Source organism: Struthio camelus, chromosome 4 (genome assembly GCF_040807025.1).
Source record: "Struthio camelus isolate bStrCam1 chromosome 4, bStrCam1.hap1, whole genome shotgun sequence".
Taxonomy (NCBI): domain Eukaryota; kingdom Metazoa; phylum Chordata; class Aves; order Struthioniformes; family Struthionidae; genus Struthio; species Struthio camelus.
The window spans coordinates 1,669,857-1,697,351 of NC_090945.1; the positions used below are offsets into that span (position 1 = coordinate 1,669,857).

At 46.0% G+C, this 27,495-nt stretch overlaps 1 protein-coding gene across 22 annotated transcripts in view; it reads right to left on the reverse strand.

The window, feature by feature from the left end:
• ADGRL3 (adhesion G protein-coupled receptor L3) overlaps positions 1 to 27,495 on the reverse strand; it is a 439,175-nt gene that overhangs the window by 340,690 nt on the left and 70,990 nt on the right. For 20 of the 22 annotated variants that reach the window (XM_068941083.1, XM_068941084.1, XM_068941073.1 and 17 more), the window contains one exon: positions 18,379 to 18,445. The exons of the other annotated variants lie outside the window; for them this stretch is intronic. The gene's annotated coding sequence lies outside the window, so the exon portion shown is untranslated. The remainder of the gene's footprint in view (positions 1 to 18,378; positions 18,446 to 27,495) is intronic. 22 annotated transcript variants of the gene reach the window in all.

Genomic DNA, 27,495 nt, shown 5'->3' on the forward strand with positions numbered 1-27,495 from the left:
TCAGGCTCCTTTTACCCAGATCAGCTTTCAGCCGGCCTCCCCACAGCAACCTACCACTGGTGGGCTGGCGGATACTGCTCCTACAGGGATTTTACATATTGAAGTCTACGCAAGCCTCTTGTGCGCGGCCTAGGTCTCATTCCTGCAAAGGTCTCCTCAATGCCTTCAAAGGAGTGAAGTTCATTTTATTAGTCCGACCGGGGACTTCCTAGCGCACACCATTTCCACTGTTCTGCTTAAGAAAACAGAGAAGTAACGTCGAGCGGCGATCAACACTGCAACTAAAACCATCAGGGTCCGTAGAAATGTAAGTTGTGGCGGGGGGGGGGGGTTCCTATGTTTACCCAGCATTTCTTGGCACGATAATCGGTCCAGACCTTTCTCGTACGTACCCGCAAAGAAATTCAGCCCGTCCGGACAACACCGCATTGCACGCGGTCATACTCGTCTACCTAGAGCTGGGACGCGGCATCTGCAGACAGGAGGTTATTAGCCCCTTGCTAATAACGCGCTCTTATTTCCTACCGCCTGCACGGGACTAAACGCACCCTCCTGCTTTCATTACAAGCCACAACAGACTAACGGGGGAGCGAAGCAAAGCGCGCTGTTGTCGCACGCGACAACAGGCACCGCTGTTCTAAGCGGCACGGCAGCCGTCAGGTGGAAGGGTGGACAAAGGAGCTGTTATATTTGTGGGAAACAGTAATGAACGTGAGGGCTCTTCGGCTTTCAGCTGACCTGTGCGCGCGGCTTATCGCCGACTTTCGCAGGGAACAACGCGAGCGGCATCTCGATTTCTCCGCGCCGAGCCACGCCGGGCACCTGCTTGGGCACCTCAGTTGTCCTTTGTGCTCCTCGGCAAAAACAGCGAAAAAGTAACGGGGTCGAGCTCCATGTTTCTCTTCTTCCTTTCAGCAGCTTAGCCTTCCTTGATGTCTAAACACATAAAACGTTCTCCAAGGAGTGGAGATGCAGGTTCAAACTGTTCTTCAGCACTTGCAAGATTATTGGGTCTTCCAAAAAGGAAAAAAATACATCTCGTGCGCTTACTATCCTCATTCATTCACCAAGAGGAGGATTAGCTTCCAGCGCTAGCATTCACTAGGGTTTCGACGGTCTTCAAAAAGTGACCCAACGTTACCAGGTACCTCTTCCACAGTAAACCGTTTCAAACGTGGACGCGAGGAGATTTTTCTTTCGGCCAGAGAGCCAATTAGTAGCTCCAAGGGCAGGATAAAGCAGAGGGTTCCCACTGCAGCACTTGGCAGACTGCAAGGTCCTCGGCCCAGCACGCTGAGGGGGAGGAGAAGCTAGAAAGGAAGGAGGGCTTCCCACCAACACCTCAGGGCACTCTCCAGCTGCCCAAGAATGAGTCCAGGCCACAAGAGCGTCTCCAGAGATCGCTCCCCTCCAGAGCTGGCCACGTCCATCCTGGAGGTTACAAAAGCCTGAAAGCCAGGTGTGCTTTGACACCTTGTCAAAATGCTACAGGGAGCAGCAGGGTTTGGCTGGCTGCTTTGTTTTAGGAGTAAAAAAATAAAAATAAAATAAACCCCCCCAAAACAAACAAAAACCAAAACCAAATAAGTAAACAAACAAACAAAAAACCCTTCCAGGGATCACTCACACCTCAAAACGCACCAGAAATGTGCTGCGATAAAGGATGAAGATCTCCTCTCCTCTTTCAAAATATCTTTCGGACTGAACATTTGGAGGAGAAAAACCAAGCATCTTCTTTAAGGGGCTATTTATAATTGGAGGCTCTTGTGTTACATCTCCCCCTCTTCCAAGTCCTAGGGTTGTCCCTTTCTGGAAAAAAGTATGATAGCTGCAGGAAACAGAGAAGAGAGGCCAGTGCTGACTACAGGAGAGCTTCAGTAGAAAAAGGATGAAATGAGAAATCTGACCCGTAACGCAGATAACAGAGTTTTCTCCCAGCATAGTTCCCGCAAGAATTAGTAATGCGCTGCAGCAGATTGACCTAGGAGGCTGTCGAGCTGCAAATTTTTCAGTGCAAGTTAGACCAACATGTGCCAGCGTTGTGGAGACATGAATGATCCTCCCTGTCAGCCGAGGGCCAGGCTGGGGGACCTCTTCAGGCCCTTTCTGGCTTTATGCCCCACAATGCCACACTAGAAATAGAAACATCAATGCAATTTCTCCAAAGAGGGAAGAATAAGAAGTTTTTCTTAGGCAGAAAACTTCATGTTTGCTTGAAGGAAAACAGACAATGACCATCTGCAAGAGCCGCTCCTTCACACTGCTTTAGTGGAAAATTATCTAGTTAAATATGCAAATACTTCCAATTTTTTATTTATAAACACCGGGAAAATAATTTCTAATATAAATTAGGTCTTTACAAATGAATGCAGAGTCACTGGGACCCGCTAGCAACCTCAGCAAGCAGCTTGACTTACAACATTTCAGATGAACCAAATCATGGCACTCAGATCATAGTAAAGTAATTTTTCTATGGAAAATCGGTTTTGCAATTCTCCAGCTCTGCTGTAACAAAATACCCTATGGTATATTTGTGTGTCAGCTGATGCCAGGGAATGACTCGTGCTATATGTTTGCAATTACTAGGTAAGGGTACACCAATGACATAATTCTATGACTACAAAGGATAAGCTCACCTATTAAAGAACAATGCTTGAAGTGTTTTTCTTTTCATATTAATCCTCCATGCACTTTAAGTAATTTATGGTTACTTAACATTTTACCATTCTAAAAATTCTTCACAGACTGAACCAGATGTTAATCTTCATTTAAAAAAAAAAATGTTCTTGAACCCAACAGAGAGATGGCATCATTGATTAATAACCAAATTTTCCATCGTGTCATCTTTGAAGGATAGTTAAGGAAGACTCCCTCGTGAAATGTACTTTTAAAACTTTACTGATGTCTGGATTTCTTTGATTTTGCTCTCTCTTTCCGTGCTTGCACTCCATAAAAATCATCTTTGTATCCTTCGGAAATTATCTTAGTAAGACAGCTGACCACTGCAGGAAGAAATCCTTATTAAAAAAAAAAAAAAGGCTGCATTAAGCTACTAAATAAATCTGGTCCTTGGACTAAAATTACAAACAACAATTTATGAGACTGAAATCTGTCTCTAATCCCAATTCCTGATCCCGACGAGGCAAATGGGAATAGCTGCCGCTGGATCTCAACAGGGCCAGAATCTGGCCGGCTGCAAACTTTACAAGAATTATTGCAGAATTAAGTAACCAGACACCGATCCAGAAATCAAGCGCACATCTCGTGCTCTGGCTTCACCTTGATAATATGAAAACCACCATTAGGTATTAGGCTGGGAATTTGTATGGCCTCAATAGTATCACCCTCTACAAAGCAAAACATACTATGGCCAACTATTAACAAAAGAGCACTAAATATTTAGACAGCTTTGCTGGCTTGCAAAATAATCCAAAATTAGTGCCTAAGAGTACTGCATTCCACAACAATGTTATTCTAAATGTCACTAGATGTAGCAGCAGCCTCTACAGCTGGTACGCAGGCAAGTTTTGCATTCATCTTGAGGGGAGATTTCCCAGAGTGAAGAATGAAGAGTTTTGGCCAGTGACATACGAATTTACATTCTGGAATCTGACACTCACTCTTGAATTACTCAAATGTTTACCCTCCTCTCTGTCATTTTCCCTAAATCTTGGTAGACACAAAGCATCTGCCACAAGGTTATGCTGAGATCAGCACAGGGGTCCCACGGAAGAGCTAGCGCTGGCCTACGACTGCTCCGGCAACAACGTAATCAGCGCCTTCTCGAGATGGCTTGGTACGCAGCAGCCAACTGGAAGTGCCGTGAGATTAGAGGCTGCATTTTAAAATGTTGCAAAAAAATACAATTTTTGCCTTCCAGAGGGACACAGATTATTTATTAGAAACCATTTCTCTTGAAAAATCCTCTTTTGTAGTAGATCATCTTTTCGCTTTTCACTTCAGAAAGTTTACATACAGCTTTCCAGGATGTCACCGAAGTGAGAGCAAACTATTTACATTCCTGCCATATGTCTACCGATATCCTGCAGCTGTCTATCTAATTTACAATTAGATACCTAACTTCTGCTTGCGTAACCATTTGCGTACTTCACTCACCGCATGTTTTCAACACCAGTTAGGTAGATTAAAAAATTATTTTAAAAAATTGGACGCTGGGTTTTTTTCTCCTCCACTACTTATCCACGTCTCTTACCTTCGGCATTCCCAGTGTGGGAGGTACAGAACATCCTTGACTGCATGGGAGCCAGGTACTTTTCTCCATTTAAATGTCCTTCCCCCCCTCACTCTCATGTCTTTGGGCTAAACACTGACCAACATATCTGCAAGAAGCTTCTCCGCTGGGAATACCTTTTCCAGTTTTGGGTTCCCTGGTTCAGGAAGGATACAGAGATGCTGGAGAGGGTTCAGCAGAGGGCTACAGAGGTGGACAGGAGTCTGGAGCACGTTCTAAGAACCACCGCTGAGGTAGCGCTGCGTGTTTAGTTTGGTTGGAGTGGTTTGAGCAGGGCAGTAACAAGGACGGTGGAACCCAACTTTCCTCGGTAGCATCAGATGATTTCCATATAGCAAGAAGCAACGGTCACAAATTTGCACTTCTCAAGTCTAGGCTGAAGAACAGGAATAACTTTCTCACCAGATGGGTGGTTCACCCCTGGGACAGGTCATCAGAGAGAGGGTGATACCTCCACCTCTGGAAGTTTTTGAGACAAAAACACTGTTGAGCTGTCCTCGTGCAGACAACAGCCCTGCTTCGAGTGGGTGGCTGGATCAGTGACCCCCACAGATCCCATCCCACCAGCTCTCCTACGAGCCCATCACACCGTCACCATCCTGGCACAGGGACAGCAAACGTCATTCCCTTTTTTTTTCCCAAGTAAACCCAAGCCAAGAGAGACAGCCCTCACCCATGCAAGACGGTGCAGTTACATTTTCAGACGTGTAACATTAACACTTCAATCCTGCAGGCATTTGTATACACGCTTCTTGACTTTAAGCATACTAGGGGACCTGCTTCATGACTTGGCCCACTAAATGCAACAGCAACAGTCCTTAATTACAGCCATATATGAATGGGAACATCCTTTACTGCATCAGGACCTGTGCTTCTGCTTCCACCACAGTATCTCCTGGGCGTAGATACTCAGCCTCCAAATGCCCAACGTGACTAAAAACTTTTATAGCTCCAAGTCAAGATGAAATTGAGCCAAAATGTAAACGCCAGGGCTGTTACTATTCAAAACCATCTCACGTAAACTTCTTACTTATTGAAATGAAGTGATTTTTCATAGGCCAGAATGAGACTTTCCATCTTTCGATAACATTTTACTCCCAAATAAGTTAATCTGCAGAAACCTCACAGCCCGACAGCGCTGGGAGAGCCATTTGCATAGCCAGCAGGCCCACGGCTTTTGCTTGGGGAGCAGATGTGAAGCCTCCCCCAGAAAAACAGCGATAAAGGGGGGCACCAGTCTTGCAGCCGAGAGCTGTGAAAAAAGTCCTCGACAAGCAGAGCAAGCAACCCGAAGACGCACCGGGTGCAGAGCTGGCTGTGTTGGCCACAGATGCACCCAGGCTGTACCAGGACTGTTCCTGCTTGCCGGCAACGCAAAGCGAGGTCCCGCCGCAGCTTTCCGCTTGCTGCAAGAACCAAAGCCCTGTGATTTTTGGAGAAACACAGGAGGTGAGGCTGGGAGTGGGATCTCCAAGCGGGGAGCGAGGTAGAACCTCGTAAGGGAGGAGAGGGCTGGGGGAAGACGAGACAGGACCACTTATCATCTGCTGGGGTTGCACTTGGGTACGGCAGGTAACAGCTTTCATGGGAACACGACTCCTGTCACTCACACCCATTCGTATTGACAGCCTGATTTCTCACTCCGCACTTGACTGTCAGGCAGAGACACCGAGTCAGAATACTGTTGCTGGGCCTAATTCTTTAACCTAATTCTTCTTCTCTCGAGAAAAGGAAAGCCACCTTTTGTGACCTCCACTCAAAAGCAGTGACGTCTCCCCAAAGCCATCCAACGGCCAAAAAAAAAAAAAAAAAAAAAAAAGTTCTCAGCGAACCCTGTAGGTGAGCACCAGCCTTTTTTAATTCGCCTGGTCTCCCCGGCGTAGCCTCTTGAGCGTCGCGCAAAGGAGGGCGCAATCTCTGCCGGGCCTGGGAAAAAACTCAGCGTATCCCTCTCCGAGATGAACAAACGGCTGGGAGGTATTTTCCAGGGCTCTAGGGGAAAAGAGCTTGCTCTGATGACTGCTGCTAGGAAAAAAATAATTTTCTAACCCAGAGAGAAGTGCCTGAGATTTAATTCTTTTTAACCTGATTGGTATTAAAGAAAAAAGTGTCGATATTAAAAATAAGCTAATCAAGTTTCCTTTTCTGTAAAATAGCATGACAGAAAAGAAGTCATTTCAGATTAATTGAAACAGTTGCATTAGATGATGAGGAAGACTCTCACTTTCCTTTTTTTCTATTAAAACAGAGTAAGAATCACAACTCCAAACAAAAATCATTTTATATTAAAAAAATCAATTTGACGAATATCAATAAGACGACATTCTGACATTTTCAGAATTGTTTTTGTGTTATTTTCTCTCAAAGAAAATGCCATTAAAATTGATGAGATTTAACAAGCCATTCTGTTTTGAAGAAACAGCCTTTTCTAAGAGAAAATCGTTTCAGTGGAATTTTTTCTGTTTTGATCACTAATTATTTGAAGACACTGGAGTTCTCTGATCCTGGACATATGACACGGATTATAGTGAAACCAGCTGGAGATTAAATTTCTAACTCACATATGGAGCTCATGACCCTCTTTATGAATCATCACACCGTTTGTTTAATATTTAATGCAACTCTTAGTTACTCTGAAGAAAACGTTGAACAACAGAGGCCCATAAAATTAAAAATCATGCAGCAAAAATCGCAGCTACTTGCAAATCCTCTCCCTTCTTTGGGACTTCATCACAAATCTGTCTGATCTGGATTCATTAAGTTTATTTTTTCACTCCTGAGATGGCAAGATATGATGGAACACTACAATTTCATAGAAACATATCTGATTACAGCTTGCCAGCCTCGAGAGAGCCTAGCTTTGCCTTTCATGCAAACCTAGCCCTGGTAATATCGCGAGATTAAGAAAAAAATATTTTGCAGCGCGTTGATCTACTGAAGTCTTGGGAAGAGCGGGAAATTAAAACCGTGTGGCAGAAGAGAAGTACCACTGTAGATATTATTTTACTATCATCTTAAATGCTTCGTACACACACATTGGAAAAGTTAACTGCCTCACTCAAGCTCTCTCTTTTCTTCTCCTTAACGCATCGACTTGACCAAAAAAAAAAAATTAGAAAACTATCAGTAGGTAACTATATATCTCAACGAATGCAAACCTGGAGTCAGGAAGATTTTATGTACCTATTTCTCCGAAGCTAAAAATAAACGTATTTTTCCAAATGCCTTTGTGCAGCTTTTTATTAAAGAGGGCTGCCGCATTAACTGCTATTCAACTAGTATTACTAGATGTTTAAGGCTTCCCTGGATCTCCTCATACGAGGAAAGGCAGCAAAGTCAAGCCCAAAGTCGGTTCCCATTTGGTCAGTCTGAGTCTGCTTTTGGTTCAAAGTCCGCAGTTTCTAAGCAAGAGGACCACAAGGTCCTCAGCTTTCTGCAAAGCAGTTATATTAACACAATTACATGTTCTTGGGCTTACCTGCAAGACCACAGTGGAAGGGAAGCTGGCACCTAGGGAAGCCCTTCTCCCTTTGATGGGATCCCATATCAGCCTTCCCCTGGCCCTCTAAAATACTCGGAAAGGATTGAAATCTCATGAGCAAAATGCCTATTTCAACCTGAAACGGACTGATGCAACCAACGTTAGTCAGATTATATAATGGCTTCGCGATGCACTGCTAATTATTTAGCACAGAAATCCCAAATTGCCAAACCGCAGGGCACCGCCACACCCGTGCGAGGCCAGGTCCTGCACCCTGTTCCTCTGGCAACAGTGAGCACCCAGCTGGTGCAAAAGCAGGTGTCTGACGGAGTTTTTTCTGCCCGCAAAAACCACTTGCGGTGGAGCGCTCTGCACACCTAGGGACTTGGGTTTGCACACATAGACCTTGCGCTCCTGAAAACCTGGTCCTTGCCATCTCGCCTCACTTGGGAGAGCCTGCGTAACTATGCCAGCAGCACTTACTCGTCCGCTTCCCCAGCGGAATTAATTAATGTTTGCACAGTACTTTGAAGATGAAAGTACTAAGTGAGTGCTAAATATCAGGCCAGATTCTCAGCTGGCTGAAAAACTGGCATTTACAGCGTGGCATCTGGGCCCCACGATCATACTGTCTCATTAGAAAGATTCTGCACTAAGAAAGGAAAAAAGAGCAACGCAGGAGTAATCGGCACGTTTTTTTTCCAGAATCACTCTTTCTGCAGGTGAAAAGCTTCCCCATACCGATCTGCAGAGCCACGACACCGTTCTCCTTCAAATCTCCTCAAAACTCACCTCTGCGGCGATGCCCACAAATCATCCGACAGTGATTAGCTAGCTGATGTACTGTGACTTTTGCACATTATACTTACCATAACCATCCGACTGTTATTTTGGCCCACCCCATCTGTTTACTGAATGGGCTGCTTCTTTTTTATCCTCTACTGTAGGCTGCACCCTGGGCAGGTGCAGGTTTTTTTCTTGCACATAGGTGCCAGGCCTAGCTCGCTATAAATGCTAAAAAAAAAAAAAAAAAAAGTCTTCCTAGTCCTTTGCAGACTCTGCATAACATTACGGATGTGCAAAAAAGTCAGTCTCGAAGGATAAGACTCAATAGGTGCAGATCCAAATACCGGGATGTGCGTGTTTACGTACGAAAACACTGATCGCAGAAGGCAACCAAGGCGGTTAACTCATGCACTTGCATACGTAAAGCGGCCGCGCGCTTTCACAAAAGCCCCGGTGCAATCGCAGTTTATGAGCTAAAAACTTGCTGCTTGGGCTGGATTTTTTCTTTCTTTCTTTCTTTCTTTTAAACGACGGGAATCACTCTTAAAACTGCAGACACGCGGTTCAAGACAAGGTTCCATCAGCAAAGCAGGCACTGGAATAAACTGCAACAGCGGAGAGACAAAGCGACCCTTTAAACATTATAGAGCCTGGCAAGGCTGCCTTCCTCAGGGGGCTTGCAATAACACAGCTGCCGCTGGAGGAGGAGGAGGAGGAGGCGGCGGCGGAGGAGGAGGAGGAGGAGGCACAAGCAGCTTGCTTACATCTCACACCAGGAAGCCACAGCTTACCGAAGCACCACCTTCATCCGCCCAACATATGCCAAAGGCAGGTTCTTCGCCAGCCTAGAGTGTCTTCAAATTAGATTTTTTTTTTCCCCCCCTGCTTTGGATGAGCGTGGTGTGAAAAGAAAGCAAACCTCCCATGCGTTCCCAGTGCTTTTTATTCCCTCTTAATGGCTAGTGTGTTTCGGGGGAGGAGGGGGGAGGATGAACGAGCTGGAGCCGGAGCGTGCCCGTGCGCCCAGTCCCGCTGCCGGGTGCGTGGAGGGAGCACCACAATACCACCAGGGTCACTGGGAGCCGGCTCGGATCTGCTGCCAGCTTCGCAGAACAGATTTACCTGCTCTCCGTTTTATTTTGGTGGCTTTTTGGGGTGCTAGCAGCGTGAACGCCACTGTGAGACCTCTGGATGGGTGTCCAGCGCAGCCACACAACCAAGTAGAGTCTGCTTGGGTCTTCTCTGCCTGTGTCAGAGACCCTCCGACAGTCTCCTCCTGGGATGCCGGGAACAAGGGCCTTTGGAGGCACCTTTCTAACAGCAATTGCTCATAATATAACAGGTATGACATTGGTGTGGCAAATACATGGGCACAGGCGCCCTGGTGAGGCAAGCCTTGGCATCTCAGGGGAAAGATATGACCCTACCACTCAGCCTCCCACCATCCACACCATTACGTGACGTCACTTTGGATCTGGGCAAGCCTCATGAGAGATACACGTGCTCTGTGAGCCAAACTCAGACCTTACAGGACTCTCAAAGAACTTCAGTAGGAAGGTAGGCAGGCAAAAGATGCCAACACTCTTTCCGTGGCCTCAGCTAGACCTTTTCAACTGCTTAACTAAATCAGTCACATGCACTGTTCAGAGACGCAAGAGAAGAGCCCTAAAGCTTTTGTCGATGTTTGACAGCAACACTCCACTCACGGGAATACATGAAATATTGCACTTCTGGATTATAAAATGAAAAAAAATATAAGTTAAACTGGAAATAAGCTCCCATGGTACGAGAGTCCAGGAAGCATTACCCACTCCCAAAGATCCAGGCTTTGCAACTACCCTTCTTTTTAGAGAAGACAAAACCAAAGAGAAAAGTGGAGCTGTCAGCCTGAAGTGCGATCTACACTTCCTCGGTGCAGCGGTACTGCCCAAAACACAGGTGGTGACGATAACCTCAGCCCATGGCAGGGCCCTTGTCGCCCACCCCAAAAACAGGGGTCTGCCCATATATATGTACTGCAGGTAGCACCAAATCAAGGATGAACTGAACTTGTCAACTTTCACTCCCCAGTGACTTATGCTTTGGGCGAAGCCAGCTATTTCCCCATCCGGCTGCAGATCGTTCTTACCCCTCCGGTCTGATTTGCGTTCCCGATTTCCTACTGAAACTTCTCTCCATTGAGAAACAGCCCTTCTGCCTCTTTAGCGTGACTTAGGCAGACGATGCTTTGCCTTTTTAGCCTTAATCTCTAGAGAGCCTGGATGAGATTTTCAAAAGCACTTAGTGTTGACCTACCTCTGCTCCAAATCAGTCTGATCATATTAGGTTAACTGTATTTAAGTTTGGCCATGTATATTTTGTCGTAATAAACTTACCCCCAAGGAATGCTGCTGCTCTTAAAATGAGATTACTAGACTCAGGACTATATTTATGCATCTCAGTAAGAAATCTGATTTTCCAGTTCCAGTTCTGTGGATTTTTGGACCACCTTAAATGCTTAATACTGGTGGAAGAGAGGTCAATACAATCTTATATTATATCCATGAGAAGGAAACAGTCCCCTATAAATTCAGTGCCTGAGGACTATACTGGAGACCTAATGGCTCCAAGGCCAAGAACTGACGCTTAAAATTAACAGCAGCGTCAAACCAGCCAGGAGACTCACATTTCAGCATCTGTGAATGGCTCCGCACAGTCAAGGCCCAAATACCTATATAGGAGCTTATCTTTCACCTCCTCCCTTTCTTTAAACCACTAGGCAACATATGTTTTCAAATGGTACAATAAATGGCTGTCATCTGCCATCAGCTCTCTTCCAACACACAAACAGGGGAGAATCACTTCTGAACTTAGTCCATACGGCACTTTCAAAAAGACCAAGTGATAGCTGGATGGTTTTGGCCAAGAAGCTTATAAAAACGTAGCAAGAAACATGCCCTTTACAGACTTGTTTTTAGAATTAATATATTGGACCTTCTTCTACCGCATTTTTCTCTTTTGATACATATACACACACACACACACATATATATATAAAAAACTTTAACAGAATCCATAATTGGTCCATCTAAATGATTGACAGTGAAGGTGAAAGAACAGCCTGTTACTCTTAACTGCTGGAGTAATGAATAGAGAAGCTGACATGTTAAATTTCTTCATCTCCAATTGGAATTATAAATTATAGACCTCTTTCACATTATCATAATACTAATCTCATCTTAAAAATAGAATGATTCCTTGGGGGTGTATTTATAGTGAAAAAAATACATATCTTATGCCACTGTACTTAAAATACCTTCACATTTTAATATAATTGGATTAATATTTTTCCATTCTGTTCTTATTTTGGGGAATTAAGAAGCAGAACTTGTTCACCTTACATTTTCAAAGAAGTCCATAGCCGGACATTCAAAAACGCTCAAAAGTTGTCTGTAATTTAACCTGTCTTCCTGCTCTCCCCGTACAGCTGCTTGACAGGTTGCTTCTTCACAGCTTTGCCAAGCATCACGTCTTTGCAGCAAGCCGCGCCAAGCTCTGAAGAAGTCTCAAAGAACTCAAGTTTCGAGCCCATAAAAACCCTTAATTCGGCCTCCATCCCTATGCAAACAACCCCTGCGAAAGACATCATCAAGTTAAAATTAATCAGTTTTGTGTGCTAGCAAGCGCAGTCCATCAATAAAGCCAAGTAATAAACTGCAGGGAAATGCCTCCGGGCCAGACAGACTGCATTTAAACTCCCCGATTTATTTTGCAGAGGGGGTGGGAGGGGAGATAGCTCTCAAAACTTTTGAACTCGATTCAAGTCGTGCCGCTACGAAGCCTCGAGGCACAGCTCGTCAGAGCTTCACACCGCTGGGTGGGAGCGGGGGGGAGATGCACGTTATCAGCACGGTGGGCCACCCAACGGGGACAACAGGCTCGGGGGAGCTGCCGCCTTCCCATAAACTGCTTCCCCTGTTGCTCGGGGGACGTCTACAGCCTTGTCGGCAACGCTGCGTCCTACTGACTACTCCACAGGTGAAAATACACCTCAAGCACTATGATTGCCATGTAATTTCCGTCTCCAGAAGAGTCTCAACAGGGGGAGAGGAGAGAGGAAGGGACAGGGAAGAGCAATACCCTTCAAGTAAAATCTGGCACCATTCAGGATTTCCACTGCCTCAGCAGAAACCCTCCTGCAGTACAAATAAATGTACCTTCTTAACTTCGTGGGATCTTCTAATAGTGCAATTAGCTTTCACAGGAGATAGGCCCATGTACTGTCTTGAGAATAGACTCTCCGGCATCCATATCTACATAATTTCAGGAACACTCCTTGCAAATTAAAGAAAGTATTGGTTGTTTGCAGCTGGAAAAGCAGCGCTGTAAACATTGCATTAGCATTGAATCCCACGGACCCCCTGAGCAACCTCTAGCAAGGAGCGCGCACCTAAGCAAAGGCTGCACGGAAGCAGCCCAAAAACCCACCACACCAGCCCAGGCAGAAGACCACTGGGAAATACAGCCCTGGGCTACCACCACCTAGGTCTGGACCTCGCCACCTCGTTTTGCAGCACCGTACCACCCCAAAAAACCTGCACGTCGCCTGCTGCTCTGCGGATTAGGCAAAAGCAGCTGCGTTTTACTACAGTTACTGGGGGGGGGGGGTTGGTAAATTGTAACCCTTATCCATCAATAGGATGGTCTTCATTAGTCTGTTCCCCACCATTTAACATGCCTATAAGCCATCGCCAAACAGATTATACTGACTATTCCATTAATATCCTGTATTCAGCAAATGGGGAGGAAATTGCATTATTCTGGTAACTGTTTAATGTTTGCCACCAGATACAGAAGGCAAATGTGTCCAGGAAATGCTTCCTGGCCCAATGTCACCTGATGAATAAGTCCAGACACTCCATTCATTTGCGAGGAAGCCACGAGAAATAACTGCAAAGAAAGTAGAGCTACTGCACACAGTAAGAAGTAAATGAGCTAATAAATACTGCCACGCTGTATCCTAGCATGCAAAGTAATGTTTTATTGCACGCTTTAAAATTAATACGTGCTATTTTGTTGTTATCAACACACGCTCAAAAACTCCTGATCCTTTACACTCTGCAAACCCGACACGGCGACAAATCAAAACCCGCTGTAGGCACTTCGTCACCTGAACAAAGGAACAAAATACAACACGCCGAGCGCCCGCTCGCTCTGCCCTCCGCGAATAACCAATATTGAAAGCGGCACGAACCATTTTACTCTTGTCAAGATTAGTTTTCTCATCTGGCTCCAATAAGCCACGTCTGCATTTCCCTGCAATACCTTCTCCCTCTCTCCTACTTTACCTAAATATAACCTTTCAGCTGTGTCACTGGCCCAAATTTAACAAAAAACAAATAACCTCCTCCCCTCTTAAACCCCAACCCAGGCACGTAGCTGATGGCAATATGCTTCCTGCAGGGTCCCTCTATCAGCAGAAGAGAAGCAACATTTCCAGAGTATGACTCAGACCTTAGACAGGCTAAGCCACCTTTTGAGGATGTCCAAGTTTCTCAACCGACTGGGAAAGCACTTGGGGCAACCAGGCTTTTAATACACGTAAGATGAATCCTGACCTGGAGGCAAGGTGGCTCCACCAGTGGGGACAAGAGCTTTAGGACGAGGTGCAGGATCCATCTAGAGGGTATAGAGCAAAGGCTCCCAAATGACCGGCTCCCATGAATACTCAGCGAGGACCTACGGCATGAACCCACAAAACCAAGCCTCCGTAAGGCGCTTTAAGTCAGGCATCCCGTAACGCAGGCACCCAAGAAAAACTGACCACTTCTGCAAAGAGAGTCCCTAAGGTGAGTTTTATATGAGCGCAGAGAGGACTTTGAGTCACTTCAGCTTTGCGGAGGGTCTGCGTTCCCAGCTGCCTCAAATGGCCTTGGAAATACCACTCCAGATCCTAGAGCCTCCTCATCCAGTGGGGCTGCCAGCTCCTACCCAGAGCAAATCACACTTTCCTTCTCCAGGGAGTTATCTCCATCTTAGGGTGGAAAACTCACATCTATCCTGCCTGCAGTTTGGGGCCATTGAGAAGAGCGGTCAGCTCAGAATCAACCATGAAAGACCAAGGATTAAATTCAACAGATGATGCATTTCAAGAGAAATCAGAAAAAAGCACATTGTGCCTTTGATGGAGCGCTCTTACCAGTCAGAGGGCTCTTATTTACCTCTAGGAAGACCGGAGGGGCAGCAAGCAGGACTACGCGCCTGCACAGCCGATGCTGGTTTTATGCAGATTTATAATGGGATGTTTAACTGATCTATTATATATGCGTTGCAACCAAGCCTTATAAAATCTGTCAAAATTGCAAGCCTTGGCAACAAAACCAGCCAAAGATATGTAAGCGGCAATCCGAGAAGATACTCCCCAGGAATTAAATTTTGCAAACAAACATTTCAGCTAATTGCATTCTTGTTCTCAGTGCACTGAAGGCACCATTTAGCCAAAGCATTTGTCTACAGAGTTTAGTTTCTTCCATTTAATGAACGCTGATCCTGTCTTAGCCTCAACTGCTATATCATCAGGATCAACATGAAATGCTAATGGAGAAAGATGTCTAATACCATTTCAAGCGTTTAAGTTACAACCACAGCTATTAAAGTAAACCCATTTTGCCTTGTTCCTCCTTGGTCCCCCCAAGGAGGAGTTGGGGAAACCCGGCGTTTCCATGGGGAGAAGCGCTTCGTACACCGCTATGCAGATCACAGAAGAAAACTTTCAGCTGTTAATTACAGCCTGCGTTTTCCAAACCCAAGCCGGTCATCTCGCCGGCACAGCGCGTAATTAGCGAGGCTCGTTTTAGAGCGGTGCCTGCCTGAATCCGTTCACTTTTGGAAAGCAAGGAGGCTGCCTCCAGCAGCAGGTATAGCCATGCCGCCCAGAGAGCAACCTACTCGGGGTCCGCGGCAGAAATTGCAACGGGGTCTCCAATTTTTGGTCCCTTGCTCCATTGGCTGGCTGGAGCCTCTTCCTCGAGGCATCGTGAACGCTCTCAGGCACGACCTGCCTTTTTAAAATAGTGCCGTTCCTTTCTCTCCATTGATCCGAGTGTCTCTCACCTCTTTGAGGAGCAGCTTCTTTGTGGCAGAGGCTTCTGGTTTCTACCTACCTAAAGCCTACCACCGTCCCGGCTTTGACTCAAAACGCCGCTTGGGGCCGCGCGCTCGGAGCGTGGTTTCCCCCGTCGCACTGGCAGCTATCACCCCAAATGCTGAAGCTATCTCCGCGCAGATTTGCAAAGGCCGCTGTTTACGCGTGTCAGCTCTGCAGGGCATTAGCAGCCTAGCTGACACACGCCGACGGCGCGCGGCTCTGGGAAGGGAATAAGCAGCGCCGGCTGCCTGAATAATTGATGTGCTTTTACTCTGCCCCATGGCCCAGTTATTACATTGTTCGCTCTCCTCAACTGCCTGTGGTTTCTAAATTAATTAGAAATCTTAATGTCAGGGCCAACCGGTTATAAAAAGAAGAGAAGAGAAGGAAAAAAAAAAAAAAAAAGGCATCGACTACAAAAGAAGAGCGCGCTACTCATGCCCTTGAGCCCTGCTATCTCTTACTTCGGCCCGGTCACGCCGAGAATAAAAGCGCTGGCTCGTTTCTAAAATTTGGTGGCCCGCTTGCTGATGCGAGCGGCAGAAGCAAGATTAGGGGTGGGCTCCTGCAGAGCGGGAAATCCACTCCGCCTGCGGAAAGCCCCCAATTCCCCTTTCATGGGGGTATCGAAGGGGAAAAAAAAAAAAAAAAAATAATCGATCCGAGTCTCCTCTCCCAGAAGATGGGATAAAAAGCCTTTTCTAGGGGGTAATAACGCCACGCTACGCCAAATGCAAGTACGCTGCTGAATCCGAGTCTCGAGGAGCTCCGAGTTGCCCCGGTCTTGCAGCTGATAGGGCAAAATTCTCCCTTTTCCGGCCGGAGAAAACTGCACGCAACCACCTCGACTCCGAGCACACGAGAAGCCGCTGAAAACTACACATTGATCAACCGCACCAATACCAGCGGCCGTTTCGTCGCGACGTACGTAGCTTTATCTTCTCGCAATATTGCTCATGCTTAAACTTCAAAACGACGTCTATAGCTTTTAAGAAACCCGCTGGGAATAATTCTGCTGCTTGAGCCACGTCGCGCTAAAGCGCAGGGAGTTTCTTTCCAAGCCCTTGGAAAGCACTTAGCCACGATGAATCTGGGGGTATTTTTAATTTCTTCCTTGAGAAAAGATAGATTTTTTTTTTTTAAACTGCTTACCGCAACTGTAGGCTTTCCAAAAGCGCAAATAAATACACGATTGAATTCGCTGAAATCATTTCAAATTGTTCAGCTAACTTAGAGATTAATATTTCACTTATCAAAGAGCATCAAGTAATCAAAATATCAGTGAAATTCCACCGTGCAGCACAGTCTTCCTCTTGGCCAACCCACGGCATGTTATTGTAATTTGCAGGATATCTGGGGGCAAGGGGGCAGGTATAAACTACCTTTCCGTTATTCCCCTTTTAAAATTCTGGAAATTGGATTTTTGATTCTCTTTTTGCCCTGGATAAAACAACTTACACTTTGAGCCCCCATTACAGTTATCTGGCATTACCGGTACGCATAAACTGTCTGAAAATGACAGTCCTGGGACAGAAAAGCAAGCTGGCAGAAGTCTGCTTACAGAGTTTTAAACGACACTGTAACTCTTAAAGGAAGCAGCCAACAAAACCAAACCCACTCATGGTCTTTGGCAAGGCAATTCCCAACACCACGAAGCTAAACTACAGGAAAAAACTTAAGACCTTTTGCTCCACTGCTTACTTGGTGTCCTTGAGCTTCTTCCCCCACTGCCTTTTTTACTTGCCTATTGTAATTTCATATTAAACTGAGGCAAAGCATGCAGAGTCCGCTACAGACAAGACACAAGGAACAGCGCAGCTTGCAAATTAAAGCTGCTTTAGGGCGTTTCAACATCTTGCCTGAGACCTGAGGCGGTACCTCTAGCTGTAGAGAGGGAAGATGCTCTTCCAAAGGGTTGTCACGTCCACGGGGACGGGGGGGCGTTGCTCCACTCCTGCGAGGCGCGCGGGCTGTCTTTGTTTACAGGCTGCCTCTAAAAACGCGTACGCTGATTATCAGCGGTGCGGCATCGCAGACGCGCTCAACGCAGGATGTCACTCGCGTGCGTTTTTCAAACCACAGCAAAGAAACAGCGGCTCGCAACAGCGCGCAAAACGGTCACCCGGAAACTTTCCCGAGCCCCGCCAAACTTGCTGCTTCTGCCACCTGCATTTCTCTACGTTTCTGCGATTTCAAACCTCACCATGCTTGCTTTTTTTTTTTTAACATGAAACGTCCAGACCTTCAAAATATCTGTTCCCTGTTGCTTTTGACCCTGTGGCATCGCTTTGAAGTTATTTTATCGGTATGAAAACCGACAGGAAGCCTGCAGAGATCCCTCCAGATTTTCCACCATACAAAGGAGCAACGTTATTCGAGCACCCAAAGCCCCGCAACGAGCTGAAGGCAGACTTGGGGACCCCTTTCCCCGTCTTGTCGGAGGTACCAGCTGCAACAGGACCGCGGCTCCTCAAAGGGGCCGTGCCCACCTTCCCCAACTCCTCTGTGCCTTGTCCTCCAGGAAGGGGCAACGGAGCTGTGCCATTTGACTTCTCACGTTTTGCTGCTTTTGCTCCCCCGCGCGCCTTTTCCGTAAAGGCATAGTCTAGAATAACTGAAGACGGGCAAAACCCACGAGCCGAGACGGCGCTGCGGATTCACACAGCGCAAGCAGGTTGAGCGGGTTAACGTTTCAGCACGGCTAACAAACGAGGCTAGTGATCTAGTAATTACCTTTTCTTGTTCTTCGGGTGCTAAAAATCCATACGCTATTTTTTGCGGACTAGTGAATTCAGCATTTCTAGAAACAAAGAGAAAAAATAATTTAAAAACATTTATCCTTGCCGCCGAGGATTTATTACACGCTCATGAACTTTTCGCTACACATGCAATAGAGGATACAGCAATGAGCAACTATTTTTGGACAAACAGATCTGATTTTTAAAAGCCTTTAAGAATTTTTTATCTCTATACAATACAGCCCCATATAGGGAGGCAATACCAGCACCCAACCATCGAACTTTGGAAGTAAAATCAGTGGAAGCTATCACTGCCAACTATAAAGAAACTGGTGGAGGTATACCAAGTCATCAAATACACACCCGCACACATAAATATAATATCTTCACTATAACGAACTCCAATGAGATCCGGCTAAACTAACGTTATACTAGATTTTGCCTCGTGTTTTTACATGTTGCTGCACCAGAATAAAAAAGAAACGTCTGGTTTGAGATAAACATCAAATAAATTATGATTGCAAGGATGCGTCTTCCTATTCCTCAGCAGTTCCACTGCAAATTTCTCCTCCCCTTCCTCGTGTCCTCAGTGTTTTCTTCTAAAACGAGAATCAGATGCTAACCGTAACATTAATTGAGACAAGCACGAAACGCATGCATCCAGGGCAGCCTCCTGTGAGTGCTATCTTACTGGGACTAATTACACATGAAAAATTATTTCACGCAGCTGGGATTGCCACAGATGAAACTTTGGCGAGAAGCAATTCATAGTCCATAACAACAACATAAATAAACAAACAAATGGTGGGTCAAGGGAAATAGCAAAGACCCGTCTCCACGCCCGGCTCTTGTTTCCAACATTAACCTTGAGCCTCATTCGTTTTCACAAGATACAGGGGAGAACGTAGCCAAAAAAGTCTCATTTGGAAGAAGGGTATTAAAACGACAGACAGAAAGTAAGAGCCATAAAGCCCACGTAAGATAGGACCTAGCGTTAATGGTCTGGTCGTACCCCAGGAGCTGGGTGCAGCAGCAGGTCCCTAAACCTGGGATGATGAGGAACGCCAAGGCCCCAGTGCCTGTATCATACCCAGGTCACTCTACAGCCCCAAAACCCTGAACACCAAAGAAGTGGCCCTAGGACTCCACCTCGAGCACAGCTGGTTTTTTATCAAATATATACAGCTGGAGTAGGAAAAACAGTTTTACAAGCGCCGAGCAGATCACGCAGTACCTCAGGAGCAGCATCCATATACCTTGCTTCTAGGAAAAATGCCACTTGCTTGGTCTGTTCTGCTTGTATTTTATAGCAAAAACTACACCTATGTTTGGAGAATAACTCTGACTTGATGGCAGCGGTATACAGCCGAAACCGGTTTGCCTCGTCTGAGGAAGCTAATGTTTGTTACCCCATTACTCACAACAACTATTTAAATGAAATTAAAACAAGAGCTTTGCTTCATTTATGACACCCTGGATTTCACTTCTGCTCGGGATATAAAGAGGCAGAGATAGCACAACATAGCGGTTTATGGCTCTACTGTGCCATTTTTGGATTCAGCAGATGCTTTCCTCCCCGCACACCCTTATTTTACCATAATGTGAGGGTACTGACTGGGAAATCTTTCTCCTCTTCCCTCCCCAAATGCCAAACACATAACCTTGAGCTGGCCTCTGCCATAAGCCATTTCTTCGCAGATTTGAAACCGAGCTTGGACTATGCCTGCTAGTGTTTTAACCATGTAAGGGAGCAACACGTGCACTGCTACGCAGCAGAGATTTTGCAAAATGCATGTTAGAAAGGCAGCACTCAGGAGCAGTCGGTGCGGTGCAGGGATTTGCAGTTAGCTGATGCCCGAAAATGCAGTATGAACACATTTAAGAAGGGTTTGCTCTGATTGCTGTTGAAAGTCAGTGTTATAGTGCTTTCCCCACAAGCAGAGGAAGCTTTTTTTTTCCCCTTCTATTTTCTTCCTTTTACTGCTTTCCATACCACTCTACAAACCTACTCCCCACCCTATAAAACGACAGTATTTCTTCTCAGAAAGCATTTGTCATTTCTTAGCTGGCTATATTCAGCCCGGACTATGGGCTCTGAGTTGCATTTTTGAACCGCAAGTGCTATTTGGCAAGCGGTTTCACTTAAGACTCTGATGAAGTGGGGAAATCATCTTATCTCTCTTACTCCGTCCCACGTTACCCTGCAGCTCTACCTGCAGAGATTAGTGCTAAATGGATAATGTAGATACTTCAACACAACCCCCTCTTACTAACGCGTCTGCTGGTGTTCATAAGGCCAAATATTTCTAAATCCTCTGCTTCGGTGAGTGATGCATCTAATAGACTAGGACTAGGGCGTATTGCTCTGCATCACTAGGTGCCAAAAGGAGGGCAATTAATTTGCACACCAGCACGTTTCCTCACCGCCATGCCAAAACAGAAGCTGCTGTTAGGGAGAGCGATGATAAACACTGTCTGCTCGGTGACAGCAACGTCTGGGAGGAGCATCCATCACAGCGTAATGGCTTGCCCTCGCCTTGCTAGGGTCCGGCGACGCCTCAAAGCACGACGAGGGACGGCCTTCGTTAACGCTCCACAACTTTCGAAAGCCACGCAAGGGGTTAGGTGCCCAACCAGGCCCACGGGAAGAAAGCGTGATGGCCAAGATGGCACCAAGCCGCCTCTTTCTGGCTCGGTTCAGACACAGCAGCGAGCCGCGAGCCCTCGGCGTTGTGCTGCTGGAGAAGAAAACCACCGTGGAGCAGCACGACGTCGTTTCTGAGCATCTGCGCCCCTGCATCAGCCCTGGGAAACCAAATAAGCAACTTTCACCTACAGTGACTTAATTAACATGCACCCTACAGATCTTCCCAAATCCTGCGCGTTTCCATCCTCCATTACGAAGCTCTTTTGATGAAAGTGATTAAAGCTAACAATTCTAATTTGTGTCCCAGAAGCCCCTGGAGGCCTCAGCTAAGCTCAGACTCCATTGTTCACATAACACAATGAAAAGAAATCTCTCTGCTGAACAGCTCATACCCCCAGAAGACAAGACAATCAAGGAGTAGGAGAGAGACAGGCTCAGAGACAGAAAAAAAAAAAGTTGCTCAAGGTCAAGCAGCCAGTCACCGGCACAGCTAGAATAAACCCCATCTCCTCTTGCCATTCAAGCACAGGTGCTGACTCTCCAATACTAAGCTTATCAACTAATACACTTTATTTATCAAGTGTCAAGAGCAGAAGTAGTGATTCATAGTGTTCTCTGCTCTTCTGTCTAAGAATATACATGTTTGTGGTGGCTCTCCAAGCAAAGCTAACCCTCACAGTGAAAGAGTTACCTTAAGCAGGCTTCACAAGCAGAATATATCAAGTGAGATTTCAGCAAAATGTGCAGTGCCCACGTGCAGAGCTGGAGTCTGAAGAGCCCTTAGCTTTGATTATATGCCAAGCCCACACAAAAGAATATCTTTCGGTTTCCCAGGCCCTTTTTCCCCTGCAAGAGCCTCCTGGACCTAAGTGGAGAGCGGGTGCAAAACAATGACCTGTACTGACTGTCCCCGTGCCTTCTACTCTGCATCTTCAGGATCCCAAAGCACCTTTTTTCATTATGTTACAGACATCTATCTAATCCATCTACACGTTGAATCACTGAGTTGTCCACACCGCCCTACGATGTGAGCAGGTGAACATTTCTCATGCGACAGAGGTTGCCGATGGGCTGCTCCGTGACAAACCGAACTTGTCACCTCCTACACGAGGGTGGGCACCACCTGATGGAGGCCCCCTCTGTATTTTTTCAAATGATAGGCACACCTCATGCAGCCTTTGAATAACTTCAGAATAAGGAGTACTCCCACGGGATGCTTGCCTACAACCTTGGATCGTCTTGATGCAGTTCCATCAAAGCAAGCGGGAAGGAGTAACAGGGCACGGTCGCACGCGAGAGTCCACCTTGCCCAGCTTGTGGGTCAGCTTTTGCCCCTCTGCCAGGATGCGCTTCCCCACCCTGCTGCACGCTGCCTTTCACCTTCCAGAGAAAGGCTTGCCATAGGTCTTGCGCACGCTACAGACAAATCGATCCCCCCCTCCGTTTTTTATTCTTCCATCAATGCTTTCAATGAAGAGTGATCGCTCAAGCGCCCTTCTCCACCTCCCGTTTCCAAGTTTTAAGGAATGGTCCATCTAGATACGCATAATTATAATTGCAGATAGATCATTTTATCTTGTACTCTTATATTTTAATGGGATTATGTATGGCTAAATCTCTATGACAACATTTAAAGTCAAAACCTCCCATGCCATTCATATGTGTTTTAGATACTTAAAAATATTAATATGCAACGGGTGATATTACAGAAGGTTAGACTTCTAACTACCTAGCACAGTTATGGCGCCATAAATCTCATCCAGTTTTCACTGATTACTAGAAAAATCTTTCAAAGACAGCATAGCTGAAATTTAATAAAACTTCCTGCTACCCAATTAATCTGCAAGAGAGTGCTGCTGTTGTGCACCTCACAGTGAAAGAACAAATTAAGAGCGTGCAAAGTGAGCAAAGCTTTTAGTCTTTGCAAACAATTTTAGGGCATAAAATATTAAAAGCAATGCTAAACTAATCTTTGGCAGGAATTAGAGGCAATTCGCTGCAGCTCGTATTATGAATTCCTTTGGTTTACCATTTAAAAAACATTAGAGTCTACCATTATGGTTGTGTATCACAGAGCTGCACATTAACCTCTGTAATTTTCTAACATGCTATATTGCAGGAGCACAAATGAGACTATCCAGCAAAAAGGCTTAAAAAGACGTAATACTTAAAGCGAGCAGACAGGAAAGTTCTTCGCTCCTTCCTGCCAAAGACAGCAAGAGAAACTCCAGTCCTCTTCTCCTCAAAGCAAATGGTAAAATCCCATTAATTTCCCCTGGAACAGACGGATCCCCAGCATCTGGGAAAGGATTCAGCCTAAATACATCACAGACATAACAGATGAATGATTTGGGGGAGAGGGGTCGCCTGCTCTCATTTTAACGCTTCTGTGTAACAGGCACAGAGCAGGTCATTGCTGTAAGCTTGAAAATACTTTGCGGGCTTGCAGTAGGATTTTCCCTTCAGCAATTTCTGCCTTCTGTCTCCGCTCTCTTCTTGTTCAACTGCCTAATGGCTTTCAAATCTGTTCTTTGAGCGTGCAAGGAGCTTAAAGCCTATCCTTGCTACTTACTGTTGCAGGGCCCACTTGGAATGAAATTGTGTTCTCCTTTAATTAATAGGAAAATATTTACATTATATGTGTTTTAGAACAACCACTTCCTTCCTGCGGAAGAATCAAAATCGCAGGCTAAATTTTCACCTCCACATAATATATGGGAGTTTTCCTTTTCATTGGAAGACACCTATATTAGGCACAGAGAAACAATCACCATAAAAAAAAAAATCACAATTGCAAATTATGATGATATCCAAGATGAAATTTGTCCCTTCATAAATACATAGAGCATCAAGCACCTAAACAGAAAGGAAGGATTTTGCTTCGTAACAGTTTTTGAAGATTTCTTTTTCCCCCCCTCAGCTGGGATGAGAACGAGACTTTCCAAAATAATACAATTAAAAAGAGACAAAAAAAGGATATCGCCCAATACTAGGATGGCAGCACTCATCTGAAGCAGGTTGGATTTGTGCTGCTGCTCTGCGTCATGCAGAACAAGCACTTAAGCCTAGCGGCTTCGCCCACGAGGCCACTGGGATACCGCTTCCCTTCCTATATAACTACCTGGCTCCCGTCCCTCATTTTCCATTTCTAACATGTCAAAGAGAACCTGACAGAACCCCATCCAAACCCGTACGCGTCTGTGAAATATACTGAGTTTGAGGATAAAAAGGTCAACTTGGTTTCCGCTCAGCTGGCTCGAGCTCCCGGCTGGTGGGACCAACGCTGGCTGGGGGTCAAGCAAGCAGACCTGTGTGCGCGTCCTCCGAGCAGAGAGCAGCTGTCATCTCAAGCTAGCATCCCAGTTTCCCAAGCAGTATACTGGTCCCAGCTGGTTTTAGGAGGAAGCAACCAGTTACTTGGAGTCCAGGCCCTGGTATGGGAAGACCCAGCGGGTTCACCCCACTGGCGAGTCATTTCAGGCAAGAGGAGAGGCAGGGAGCCGGTGCTCCTCCCAGCTCTAACCCCGAGGACGCGTGCTACAGCTGCATTTCTTCAAGGACGGGCTATTACGCTGGCACAACACTGACCACACTCTTCTGTTTCATGTAAATTCCCAGCAAAGACCTTAGGAGAGAAAACTGATTAATCCTAATTAAAATGAAAATCAAGGAAATGACACAGTCTGTTGAATCTACTTGATGAATCAAAAGCCTCTCTCATTTCTATGTTAATTGTCTTTTTACAAATGTGCAATACTCTCATACACATAGAATAATGTTTTCATATTTTTCTTTGCTGGGAACATTAAGGACCAGATGTTAGGAAGCTCTAGGCGAGCCCGTCTGAATATCAGGCCCTGGCACAAGTGCCTAAATGGATGCCAAACACTTTCCAGTCTCTGATTCTCAAGGTTGGGTCATGGCTTAAAAAGAATAATCTCGGCCTGCAGCGGCAGGCAGAGGGGCAGCCCAGCCCCTGCAGTCGGGTAGGGCCCAGCATCTCCTGAGCATGCCAAGAAGTGGGATGCACCTCTCCCAGCTGCAGAGAGGAGGAGCAAGGACGCTCCGACCTACCCATGGGACACCGGTGGAGCGGGCTGGCCCTACACAAAGCGGATTTGGGGGATCGGTCTTGTCTTGGCAGAGACAGCGTCTACGTGGGGCAGCAAGGCGAGCAATGTTTAGGTGAGCAAGGAAGCACAGCAAGTGCGGCTGGTGGGGCCAGCAAAGCTCTGGGGCTTGTGCATCGCCCTCCTGGCCCCAAAGACCAAACCAAGACCTTCTGGAAACAGAGCAAAAAGCAAATGGCAGCTTGTCACAGCCAGTTTGTCGGTGCAAAACCTGACTTTGCGTCTAGACAGAAGACATGCTGCAGTCCGATACTCTGCGTGCCCAATCCCATCCACAAGATGCCACAGTAGCGCTTGAAAGGCAATATCTGACAAGTTAAATTGAATCAACAAAGCCACCAAATACCGACTCTCAATTTGCACGTGCAGGGGAAAACATGGATGGAATATCATTGCTTGAGTTTTCACAGAAAGGCTACTTGCATGTAGCGCTATATCACGGTAAAGACATCTGGGAAAGCAATCAAAGCGCCAAGATATTCCTGAAACGCAGGAACGCAGAAAAGACCCCTTCAAAGACAGTCCAATTTAGGATGCGAATGAGTTAAAGAGGAAGGAACCTAGTACGCTGCTAACTCCAGCAAGTTGAGACGTGGGATGCACTTGGCACAAGAGGGATCTCTTTCTCCACTTTATAGATACCTACACAACACGTTAAGATGATCCACGTTCAATTTGCATTCAGTCAAAACAGTACGTTGCTTAAAGTTAGGGGGGGATAACTAAACTAAGATAAGTGGTGAAGAGAAACTGGACGAAATCCAGGATCTGCTGCGTTATTTGCTTAGACACCATTTATTATGGCTACATTTTATTATACAGTAGTAAAAAATTACAAGGCAACATCCTGTGTTATTTCCCACTGGGATAAATGATACAGACGTACTATTAAATCTCAAAACCAGCACCAGTCTGCCAGGCTACGTTCCATTTGTGTCTTTATAATGTGTCAATAGGCTGACATTTATGCCTTCTGATGGTAAAACTATTTATATCATAGGCATTTAAATGTGCCGTAAAACGCATAGCGCAACACAACTCTAGAACCCTTCCAACCCTTACCAAAACAACACGCCCAAAGCAAAAACCCCACCGCACACTAACTTAGGCTCCTTTTTTCCCATGCTAAGTCGCTGCTTTGGCTTTTTTAAAAAACATCCTTAAAAAGGAACGTTAATGCAACCTTTTTCCTGCCACGCTTTCAACGCACAGTCGCACTTAATTTTGTTTTATAAATATTTGTCCTTTCTCAAAACAGTTTTAAAAATCTAAATCAGGGACTTCCTGGTTTGTTGGACGATGGGATGTGCCTGGACCTCAAGCTGATCTGCAGGCCAGCAGGCACCCCTATCCTGGTATTTGAAACCAAAACTGAGTAGCTGCAGGGCACCTACCCCAGCTCAGTATCCGGAATCATGCAAATATGTCGGCAAAGTGAGGGTCTGACAAGGATCTCATTGGTCCTTGCGGAGAGCAGACCTTGTGGAGAGGTCCTTGTGGGCCACCGGGAATAGGTGAGCTATGCCGCAACTTCAGCACAGTCACTGACGCAGGGGGATTTCAAAGGCATCAAGCCCCGTAACACTAAGGTAGAACGGGATTTCTGTGTTTAACCCCCACCAGTCCCTCCAAAAATCCCAGCCGTGCGAGAAATCACAACTAAACACCCAAAGACCTGTTATTAAATGCCCTGTTGGTGGGAAATTCCAGGATAAAAACGCGCAGAATAGCAGGTATCACTTATCGCAGCCTCCTCAACGGCCTCTCCGTAGCACCATCCTCAACATTTTATTAATTAGAAGCAAGGTGAACGGCACTTGGCGATGCAGGAGGGGGAACCAGATGGGGGCCACCGAAATCCATCCTCACCGCTAACGTGGTCACAATTAAAAACCCATCTGTGGCCTGCTTAATTACAAAGGCTTCCCAGGCAAGAAGTACACTGGGGGTCACCGGCGGTGATGCGTGGGGATGTATAAACAGCATAGCCTAACCGTTTTTTCGGACCAAAGAAACCAACTTCTCATGCCTCCGGGCTGTTGTCCAGGTACCTCTTGCACATATCAAGTCCGTTAATATTACAGAAGATGAGCAGACAAAAGCAAAGGGGGAGTTTATAAATACGCAGCCTGGGAGGACACCTTGGAAGGAGGGCTACATGCTCCAATTATTATCCCCCAAGCAACTGGCATGAGAGGATAAAGAAAAGTCACAAACACGTCAACTCAAATTCTTTTCTGCAGGAATCGTGTCTTGAAAAAAAATGACGGTCAAATTACCATAGAAAACAAGCTTGGAGATTTTTCCTCCTAGAAAGACTTCAGAGCCTGAACTG